We start from the raw sequence: 9,740 nt of genomic DNA on the forward strand, positions 1-9,740 counted from the left end.
CATAAAGAGATTGGTCTGTGATTTTCGACTACGCTGGGGTCTCCCTTTTTGAAGATAGGGATGACCATGGCTAGTGACCATAGGTTGGGTAGGGAGCTGGTCCTGAAAGATTTTTCAACGATTATGCTTAGGGGTTCTGCTATAGCAGTGGAAAGCTTTTTTAAGAAGTATGCACATAGTTCATCAGGTCCAATAGATAGAGATGGTTTTAGTCTACGTAGTGGCTTTTCAATGTTATCTTCTGTGAAATCTATTTGTATTAGATCGTTGTAGTTATTGGTGGTACGATTAGGGAATGTTGGGCATGAGCAATTGCTGTTTACAAAGAGTGAACCGAAGAATGTGTTAAAGAGGTTTCCTTTAACTGCTTCATCATTGCATTTGTTACTGTTAGGTCCTTTTAGGGGTGGAATGGATCTCAAGTCTTTAAGCTTGTTATTTACAAAATTATAAAAGGTGAGTTTGGATTTCGTGCGTTTTCTTCTTGTTTGATGTAGTAATTGGTGCGTTCAGTCTTTATTTGATGGCATATATTTTTGTAGTGGCTTTTAAAGTTAGCTATATAGCCAGTTTTGTTTTTTCGCCAGAGGGATTTTTTTGGGATTGGAGCTTTCTTACTGATATGGGTAATTTGTCTTTCCTGTTTTTTTTTATTTTTAATTTGACCTGCTTTTATGGCAAGACTGGCAAGGCTAGCACAAATTGCCTTTTTGAGAAGAGCCTAATAGATATTGATATTGTCTAGGTGTAAAATACATTTATAATCCATAAGTACATATGAAAATAGCAGAAGAGATTAATGAACAGCTCTTAAATTACATACAATCAACTTGCAAGATAATTGGGGTATTGTCAGTCTTTGTCAGGGTGTATCTATCCAAGAAGGAAAATTGTAAAAGCTGACGTATTTGTTTACCTGAAGTGCAGCTCACTCATGTTTCTTCTCTCCCTCTGATAACCAAGGTTAAAGATCCACATTGTACCACAGAAAATTCTCAAGGAAAGACAAAGGGTGGGGAACATAATGCAATGCAAAGATTTCTATTTTTTTCTAGAGTTCCATCCCTCATCTGAAAATATTGCCAAGATTTGTGAAAGCAGGTGTTGCAAGAGAAGATTTTCAACAGTTTCCTCCAGTACTTTTGCAAGGAAATTCTATTATTTCCCCATTACTCTGTTTACAGAATAGGCATTGCTATAAATACAAGAACGCCAATTCCCCAGCCCAGTTCAAAGACATATTTAAAGGACAGCAAACTAGGTTTCCTGAGGCAAGATGACAACTTGGATTGGTTTTTGCTTCCTATTCCTGATTGCTCTGTCTGCAGAGAGGGGACTATCCACACAGGAGGAGACAGAAACCAGCTGCTGTGCACGTGAGTCTCAATTGGTCCTTTCTGGGGTGAGAAAGTTAATTAAGATAGATTGCTCTAGAGAGCTTCTCCCATAACCGCAGGACACTTCATCACCAGTGGGAACTCCATCTCCCCTCTCGTTTCACGTTCCAGCTGCTGGGACTTCCCCTCCCTTTAAGGAAGGTGCTGTTTGGCACTTTTGCCACACCTGCAGGCTATGGTTAATTTTCTTTTTATTTTTTCCTCATTGTGAAACCCAAACACAACAATGTGGGGAAGGCATTGTCTAGTAGCCATTTTCTGATTGGTTATTGGCCAGAGGGAGGAATGGATGTTCAAGGAGCAACGTTGGCAGACCACAGAAGGAGCTTTAGTGAAATTACAGCCATTCTAGAAGGGTTTAAAGGATGGGGAAAGAAATAGACCAGTGGAGTTTGTCTTTGGCCAAAAAGTGTGTAAGGTAATCAACTAGAATATTTGAAAGGAAAATGTGTACATCATAATAACAGGGTTTGTTTCCTAAGAGTATTCTGTACATGTCATTGTTCTTTTGCCTTCTCACTCTTCCTCTTGCAGTTCAAAAAATGCAGGCTTTAAAAGCTTATGAAGGCTCAGTAAAAAATAAGAGTGAACTTGTCTAAAATTCCCCGAAATAGAAACCCAATGTTATCTGCTGCATCATGCTGGTTTTCTAGCATCTAAACCAGTGGTGAAATTCAATTTTTTTTACTACCAGTTCTGTGGGCGTGGCTTAGTGGGCATGGTGTGGCTTGGTGGGCATGTCTTAGTAGGTATGCAAAATCTCCATTTCCATCCCACTTCAGGGGAAGGATACTGCAAAATCTCCATTCCCACCCGACTCTGGGACCAGACAGAGGGGGTATTTGCTGGTTCTACAAACTACTCAAAATTTCCGCTTCTGGTTCTCAAGAACCTGTCAGAACCTACTGGATTTTGCCCCTGATCCAAACTAGGGCCACTGTATGATTTGTCAGACTGTGAGAAAAACCTTCTTGCTTTTGTTTAGTTTCTCATTCGGTTTATGCTCTTTCTTCTATTCCAGAGCTGAAGAGCTTAGCACAATGTGGGAGTGACAAGATTGTTCTCCAGGGCCAGGCAGGGATACCTGGAATTCCAGGTGTGCCAGGAACAAATGGTCTTTCTGGAGCCAAGGGTGAGCCAGGACCTCAGGGGCCCCCAGGTAAGTTGATGCCTATTTCTGTTGTCAATTGATGTCAAAGAGATCTAGCAGCTTATTTGCTCTGTTACTAGAAAACTCAAAGCCTGAACAGTCTAGAAGAAAGGATGTTGGAGAAAGCATCACCAAGGTTACTTGGCAGAGGGATGAAAAACATGCCCTGCCCCTCAAATTCCAGCTAGGAAGGGAGGGTGCTGTACTAGGAAGGTTGCATTTCAGGTGAGGAAGAGGATTTTAAAAATGCTGATGGTTGTACAATAGTAGCAGTTGGGAATGCCTCTGTAGTTGGAACTTCTAGTTCTTTTTTAGGGAGGATGGATTGTATCATTTTGTTAAAAGAACTATTCTTATGCCCATCAGCTTCCTTGTTTTCCAGGGATCAGTCAGTTCTTTCCTAGCAAGGTGTTACGGTCTTTGCAGTGCTTGAGAAAGATGAGGAAAACCTGAAAAACAATGCAAGTTCAGAATAGTTATACATCCTTCCATTATGTGGAAAGTGTGTAGGTAGCTCTCCTGTTTATGAAAGGGTTGTTGCCCCCTTTTTGCAAATTGAGAGATAAAAGCCTCTGTGATTGTCTTGCTTTTTACAAAGACAAGATTTGGAAAACTCTTGGTATATTCCAGGTGTTCTTTTAAGGAGCTTTGTTGTGTTCTCCTTAGGTGAAAAGGGCTCTGCTGGGATACCTGGAAAAGCTGGACCAAAGGGAGACAAAGGAGACAAAGGTAATGTATCTCCAATGAGGGAAATATATGGAAATCCTAAAGCCTCTTGGTCTCCAAACAAATATTCTTATTGAAGCTTCTACTTTGGTGATGACTCTGCAAGACAAGTTCTTTGCAGGTGGATTTTCTACCTGTCTATTCCTCTAGGCAAGAAAATAGATAAGGAACTTGCATAAAGAGAGGTGTTGATAAACAGATAGTTCTCAATGCATGACCACAATTGAGCCCAAAATTTCCATTGCTAAGACGGGGGAAAACTCAACTCAAAACTCAACCGTCTTTTATGACCTTTTGTGCCACAGTTGATAAGTGAATTGCTGCAGATGTTAGTAAATCTGGCTTCCCCAGTGGATTTGATTGTCAGAATGTTGCCAAGGTGATGACAAGACTCTGGGACACTGCAGCCATTATGAGCCAGTTGCCAAGCTTCCAATTTTTTTTTTTTGAAATTTTTTTTATTTATTTTTAAACATAGATAAAATACATCTTTTAGAGCAAGGGTTTGATCCGATATAAAATAAGTACAATTGCTCACATTCCCTTCCAAATTTCATCCATTAACATCTTAAAAAGGTGAGGGGGGGAGAGAAAAAGACACAAAGAAATCCAAACCCAATTTTTATCACTCAATCTAATATCTTATTCTAAATATTTGGCATTCTGCTATATCACCCTAAATCTTAAACTCCAACTATAGACAGCTCTTTGTTATATTCACTTATCATTTTAACAATCAGTATTTCATATATGTTCCTTACTTCTAAGACCCAAATCAAATCAATATTTTCTTAAATCACATATCCATTGTTTTAACATAAAATACTTTACTCCTCTCTTAAAATCCTTTCAGGATTCCAAACTTCCGAATTTTGATAGTGTGAATACAGAGATGCTGCAACAGTTGTCATAAGTCACTTTTTTCAGTGCCTTTGTAACTCCAAATGGTCATTAAATGAATGGTTGTAAGTTGAGGGGAAACTGTGAAATAGTTCTCATCTTCATATTTCCTTTGACTTGGAGCCCTGAGTTTGTTTAGCTCAAAAGCAGTTTTTTTTTTCCACTTTCCACAGGGGAACCCTGCCGCTTAGAAGGCTGTCAGCCGGAAGGTATGTCTAAGCATTCTCCCCTTGCTTAATCATTAACCTCAAACTTCTCCAGATAATTGGCACAAATGCCATCAGCTTGATTTTATCTTTGTTTTGATCTCCATTTGTTTGACCTTTATCACTCAGGATAATAAATGCAAAACTGCCTGAACAGCCTAGAATCGATGTTTGGAATAGTACAAATTGTCTGATCACAGTTTAAGGATCATTGTGATGCATTTCATCTGCACATATCAGCTTTCCCCAACCTGCATCTTCTAAAAATGATAGACTCTATCTCCCGTGATCCCCCTCCCTGATAATTAATGACTCTAATTTGGAGAACCTGCTACATATTCAAATACTGTATGTCTTATTCAGGTCTTGAAGGATCTACCTATACCTATATGCTGTAAGCCACTCAGAGCCATTAGATATGAGATGGATGGCATATAAATATTATAAATAAATAAGTAAATAATTTTTTTCTTTAATTTTTTAAATATTATTGCATACCAACGTGTATCCATTCTCCTATAATAGGCATTATGGTGATTTCAATGAACACATTCTTGCACAGAAACCTCTAATTGTCTCACCACATATATTTTCAGAACAGAGAGAATCTGAACTGATCCACACATTTTAACCTCCACCCCCATATTCTTCTCTCAGAGGGAAGAGCCCGAAACTGCAAGGAGCTCCAGGAACAAGGAGAAACCCTCACTGGCTGGTACACCATCTATCCAATCACAGGGAAAGTGATGGTGGTTTTCTGTGACATGGAAGTAGATGGAGGGGGCTGGTTGGTAAGTAAGAGAGCTTAGAGATATTTCCTGCCAACATAATGAAAACAGGAAAATACCTTTTAATTCATTAGTAATATTCAAAGGCTAACTCAGCTTTTGTTCTGTCCCCTCCCATGAGTGGCCTTGCAGAAGCTCAAATAGCCTGGCAGTAACGAACGCAGACTAGAGAGACTGAAGCTGGCCCTTTAATAAATAGTTCTCTTTCAAAGCGTATCTCAGTCCAATAATTACCGGGCAATGTTCCAAAGGTCTTGGCAGACAGCCAGCAGGCTAATGCAGGAATGCAGACTCTTGTCAAAAAACTCCAAACTAACAGTTGTAAATCCACTACATCCAAAACACCAACAAATTGTTCATCACGCCTTTCCAGCCCAGTCACACCCCTTTTATACTTTGTAGGGTGTGGCCCTACGTCTCCTGACCACACCTCTTGAGACGTGGCAATAGCTGTTCTCTACGACGTCTCCTATGTCTCTCTCTTGCATCCAATAGGGGCTCCCCCTCCTCGTTACCGGCCTCTGTTTCCTCGTGAATTTGGCTGGGGTCCAGAGGCACGTCAGCAGCTGTCAGTTCTTGCTGACGCACCAGTGAAGACGGCCCCTCCGGCACATAGCTCGTGACAGCTTCCTCCTCCTCCATATCATCCTCCGACTCAGTATGCGAAGATAAATCAGCCTCTGGGGTCGGGGTCAAAACAGCTTTTTCCAACCTGGCTCCCTCCAGATCTGTTGGGGTGACAGTATCTAGGATTCCCAGCTGTTTGTCATGCTGGCTGAGAATGTCAAGAGTTGTTGTCCAGCATACCTGGACAGGGCCAGAGAACCTTTGTACAGAGCACAGAATACAGAATAACGGAGTTGGCAGGGACCTTGGAGGGCTTCTAATCCAACCACCTGTTCAAGCAGGAGGCCCTATGGCCTATGCCATTCCAGATAAATGGCTGTCCAGTCTCTTCTTAAAAATCTCCAGTAACGGAACCCCCACAACTTCTGGAAGCAAGCTGTTCCACTGATTAATTGTTCTCACTGACAGGAAATTTCTCCTTAGTTCTAGGTGGGATTTCTCTTTGATAAATTTCCATCTGTTACTTCTTGTCTTGTTCTCAGGTGCTTTGGAGGAAATTATAGAAATCTCCCTTCTACCTGCCTGAAGCAGAGTTCAGCAGATCTTGGGTTGCCCCTTCCTCAGCAGGAACCCTAACCCCTCAAGCTCTGCAAAGAAGAGAGGGCAATCCTTATTCTAGAAAAAAATAGGCAATTCTATGCCACCTCAGTTTTTCTTCATTCCTTTCTTTTGGTCCAAATGTGAGTGCAGGCAAAGGTGGCCTTTCATACTGCATTTTAGGTCCAGACAACATGGGTAGTAGTCAGTGGTGGGATTCAAGTAATTTAACAACCGGTTCTCTGCCCTAATGATTTCCTCCAACAACCAGTTTGCCAAACTGTTCAGAAAGTTAACAACCGGTTCTCCCGAAGTGGTGCGAACTGGCTGAATCCCACCACTGGTAGTAGTGCTTCCAAACAACTTTTTAATTATGCAGTCACCCTGCCACAATGCTTTACTTTTAAAGAAGTAGTAAGAACTTGCTAAGCCAGGATGAGAGACCCAAATGGAAATGGTATAATATTAAGAAAGCAGATTCTCTCTTTCAACCAGGTCTTCCAGAGGAGGCAGGATGGCTCTGTCAATTTCTACCGTAACTGGGAATCATACAAGAAAGGGTTTGGGAGGCAAGGATCAGAATTCTGGTTGGGCAATGATAAGATCCATCTTCTCACCAGCTCTGGTAAGTCCAAAATCTCCTCTTCTACCTGAGGCTCAGTTTGATAATTTAAATACATTTACACTGATAACGCTCATCATTATCAGAATTAATTTATAAGGAAAGATGAATATCAGACACACACACACACAAATGTTCATAGATAGATAGATAGATAGATAGATAGATAGATAGATAGATAGATAGATAGATAGATAAATATAGATATAGATATAGATATAGATATAGATATAGATATATAGATATAGATATATATGGAACCAGGACACCTCAGCATCAATCTGTATCCCTCCTCACTGCCTTACTTGCTATATATAGGTAGACAGTTATAAAAATATTGACTTTGTGAAAGCAAAGGAAAAAGTGGCAATGCATGGATGACTTTCTGGCTAATTGTGCAAAATGATCCGACAAAAATTGTGACTTTCTGACAGTGGTTTAATTTTCCTGGCTCAACTCTTGTGCTCCTTGTGGAATGAAAGTCTACTACAGCGATCAATATGCTTCCCTTCAAGGATTTCTGCATCTCTGGTATTCATTCCCTAATAACATCTAACCTTTGGTGTTTAGGAACACAGCAATTGTGAATTGATGTGGAAGATTTCAACGGTTCCACAACCTTTGCAACATATTCCAGTTTCAGAATCACAAATGAAAATGAAAACTATAAGCTAATGTTGGGCTCCTATTTGGATGGCAACATGGGTGAGTTATATAGAGGCTGTTCTTCATTTGAGTACCTGGTATGGAATAGATCATAAAACACAATTATTTTAAAACAGTTAAAAATTTGCCATATACAGCAGGTGTTTTTCCGACGGCTTTTAGCCAAGTCCAACAAGCCTCAGGGCACCATATGAATATAAAAAACATTTCTTATGGTTTTGCCTTCCACTTCTATTTATAAGAAATGTATTATTTTTTATAGTGAATTTTAGAATTACTAGTCTGGCTAGTATTTCTGCATATAAGATGCATTCTATTATTTTTTATTTCCTGAATTCTTCCTAGCAGAGAATATACATTTTTCACTGTTGTAGCACTGTGACTGAAAGTAACAATACAGTAAATCATTGACTTTCTCCTCTGATTATCTTCATTCAGGGGATTCTTTCTCAGGACATAAAGGCATGGCATTCTCTACAAAAGACAAAGACAATGATACCTATGAATCCGGAAGTTGTGCTGTGAGTTACAAGGGAGGTTGGTGGTATGGTGCCTGCCACTCTTCCAACCTGAATGGCCTGTATCACAAAGGAGAACATAGCTCTTATGCTGATGGCATCAACTGGTCTGCTGGGAAGGGGCACCATTATTCTTACAAATATGTGGACATGAAAATTAGACCTCAATAGGTGAAATATCAGTATATTCACAATTGTTCAACTCTTACTAAAAATAACTCTTCAGATTTGGTTTTCACCGGCTGTGCCAATATGATGTATCCAATAAACCTGTTCTTAGAGGAATCTACCTGCCTCGGAGTTTTGCTTTCAATGAGTGCATTATTCGGAACGCTGACAGGTAGTGTTTGACTGACAACAGCATTTGGGCCTGGAATTTCCATCACTGAGTAATATTGTCATAAAGCATGACCGCATTGCTTAGCAACAGCAATCCCTGCAATCCTGTTTTTATAGACGGGGCTATTTCAAGACACTTTCTCTTAGGCTGGCTTGCTTTCTATTGAAGGAAAGAAAGATTTTTTTTTCATCCTGGGTAATGATTGGTCAATTTCTCTTCTCTTTCTAGCGTGAGTGCAGATGCAAAAAGGAGAGAGGGAATAGGCTCATATAGAGTTAAAAAACTAATCAGTAAGCCAGTTTAGTCTGTTGGCGAACCTATGGCACGCGTGCCATAGGTGGCATGCATCCCCCTCTCTGTGTGTACATGAGCTATCGCCCCAGTTCAGCTCTGTCGTGCATGCATGTGCGCCTCCCGCCGGCCAGCTGGTTTTGGGTCTCTGCTGTGCATGCAGAGCCCATGCAGGGGGGAATGCACACATGTGCAGGGGTGGGGCGCAGTGGGGCTGTGTGCATATGCACAAGCACATGCAGGGGTGTGCACATATGTGGGAGTGGGGCGCATGCACGGGGGCATTTTGGGGGTTTTTTGGGCACTCGGTCCGAAAAACATTAAAAAGCTGGTGATCTGGAAGCGCCTGGAGACAATGCAGTAGAGATAGGTTTTCTATTCTTTTCCATTAAAATTGTCTCGCACTTATTTGAATTCTCCAATCTTCCTATTGAATGTATTCCTACTGTATTACGACATATTTCTTGTGAGCTACTGGAATTTACTATTGGGAAAAGACATGTAACAAATTTCTTTATGATGCAGAAAATAAGTCTGTGTCCCTAACAACGAGTGAGATAAGGCATTAGATGCAAGTTTAGAAACTGCTAAAAAGTAATCAAATATTAAATGGGAATCTAGCACATGTGTTCCAAATGCATACTACCATAATATATTTGGCTATTTTAAAACCTGTATGTAACTTCCACTTCCATCAGGGTCAGTATACTACACAGACCTTTAAGATATCTAGAAATATAGCTATGCTGTTATAAAAGTAGAGTTGATTGGTTTATTGAATTGATTCATATGACCATTTTGCAAATGTGACTCTGGGCAGTTAACAATGTACTTAAAACAATACAAATCACAAAGCAGCATTATATAAAAATATATAAAATATATAACTGTTGCCAAGAATGAGCCCAATGAACACTCTATGGTACCAACATTTCATAGGTCATCTAATCTCATGACCCCCATGCTGGTAAA

The 9,740-nt window shown here is 40.2% G+C and overlaps 1 pseudogene across 1 annotated transcript; it reads left to right on the plus strand.

The window, feature by feature from the left end:
• The first annotated feature begins 890 nt into the window (after window positions 1–890).
• On the plus strand, window positions 891–8,422 carry LOC148116512 (veficolin-1-like; annotated as a pseudogene). The gene is made up of 8 exons (XR_015730481.1): window positions 891–1,376; window positions 2,419–2,556; window positions 3,214–3,276; window positions 4,347–4,382; window positions 5,037–5,170; window positions 6,827–6,956; window positions 7,524–7,658; window positions 8,058–8,422. The product of XR_015730481.1 is annotated as a veficolin-1-like (transcript).
• Window positions 8,423–9,740: the final 1,318 nt, after the last annotated feature.

This window comes from Pantherophis guttatus, chromosome 1 (genome assembly GCF_059756535.1).
Source record: "Pantherophis guttatus breed Tessera chromosome 1, ASM5975653v1, whole genome shotgun sequence".
NCBI classification, from domain to species: Eukaryota; Metazoa; Chordata; class Lepidosauria; order Squamata; family Colubridae; genus Pantherophis; species Pantherophis guttatus.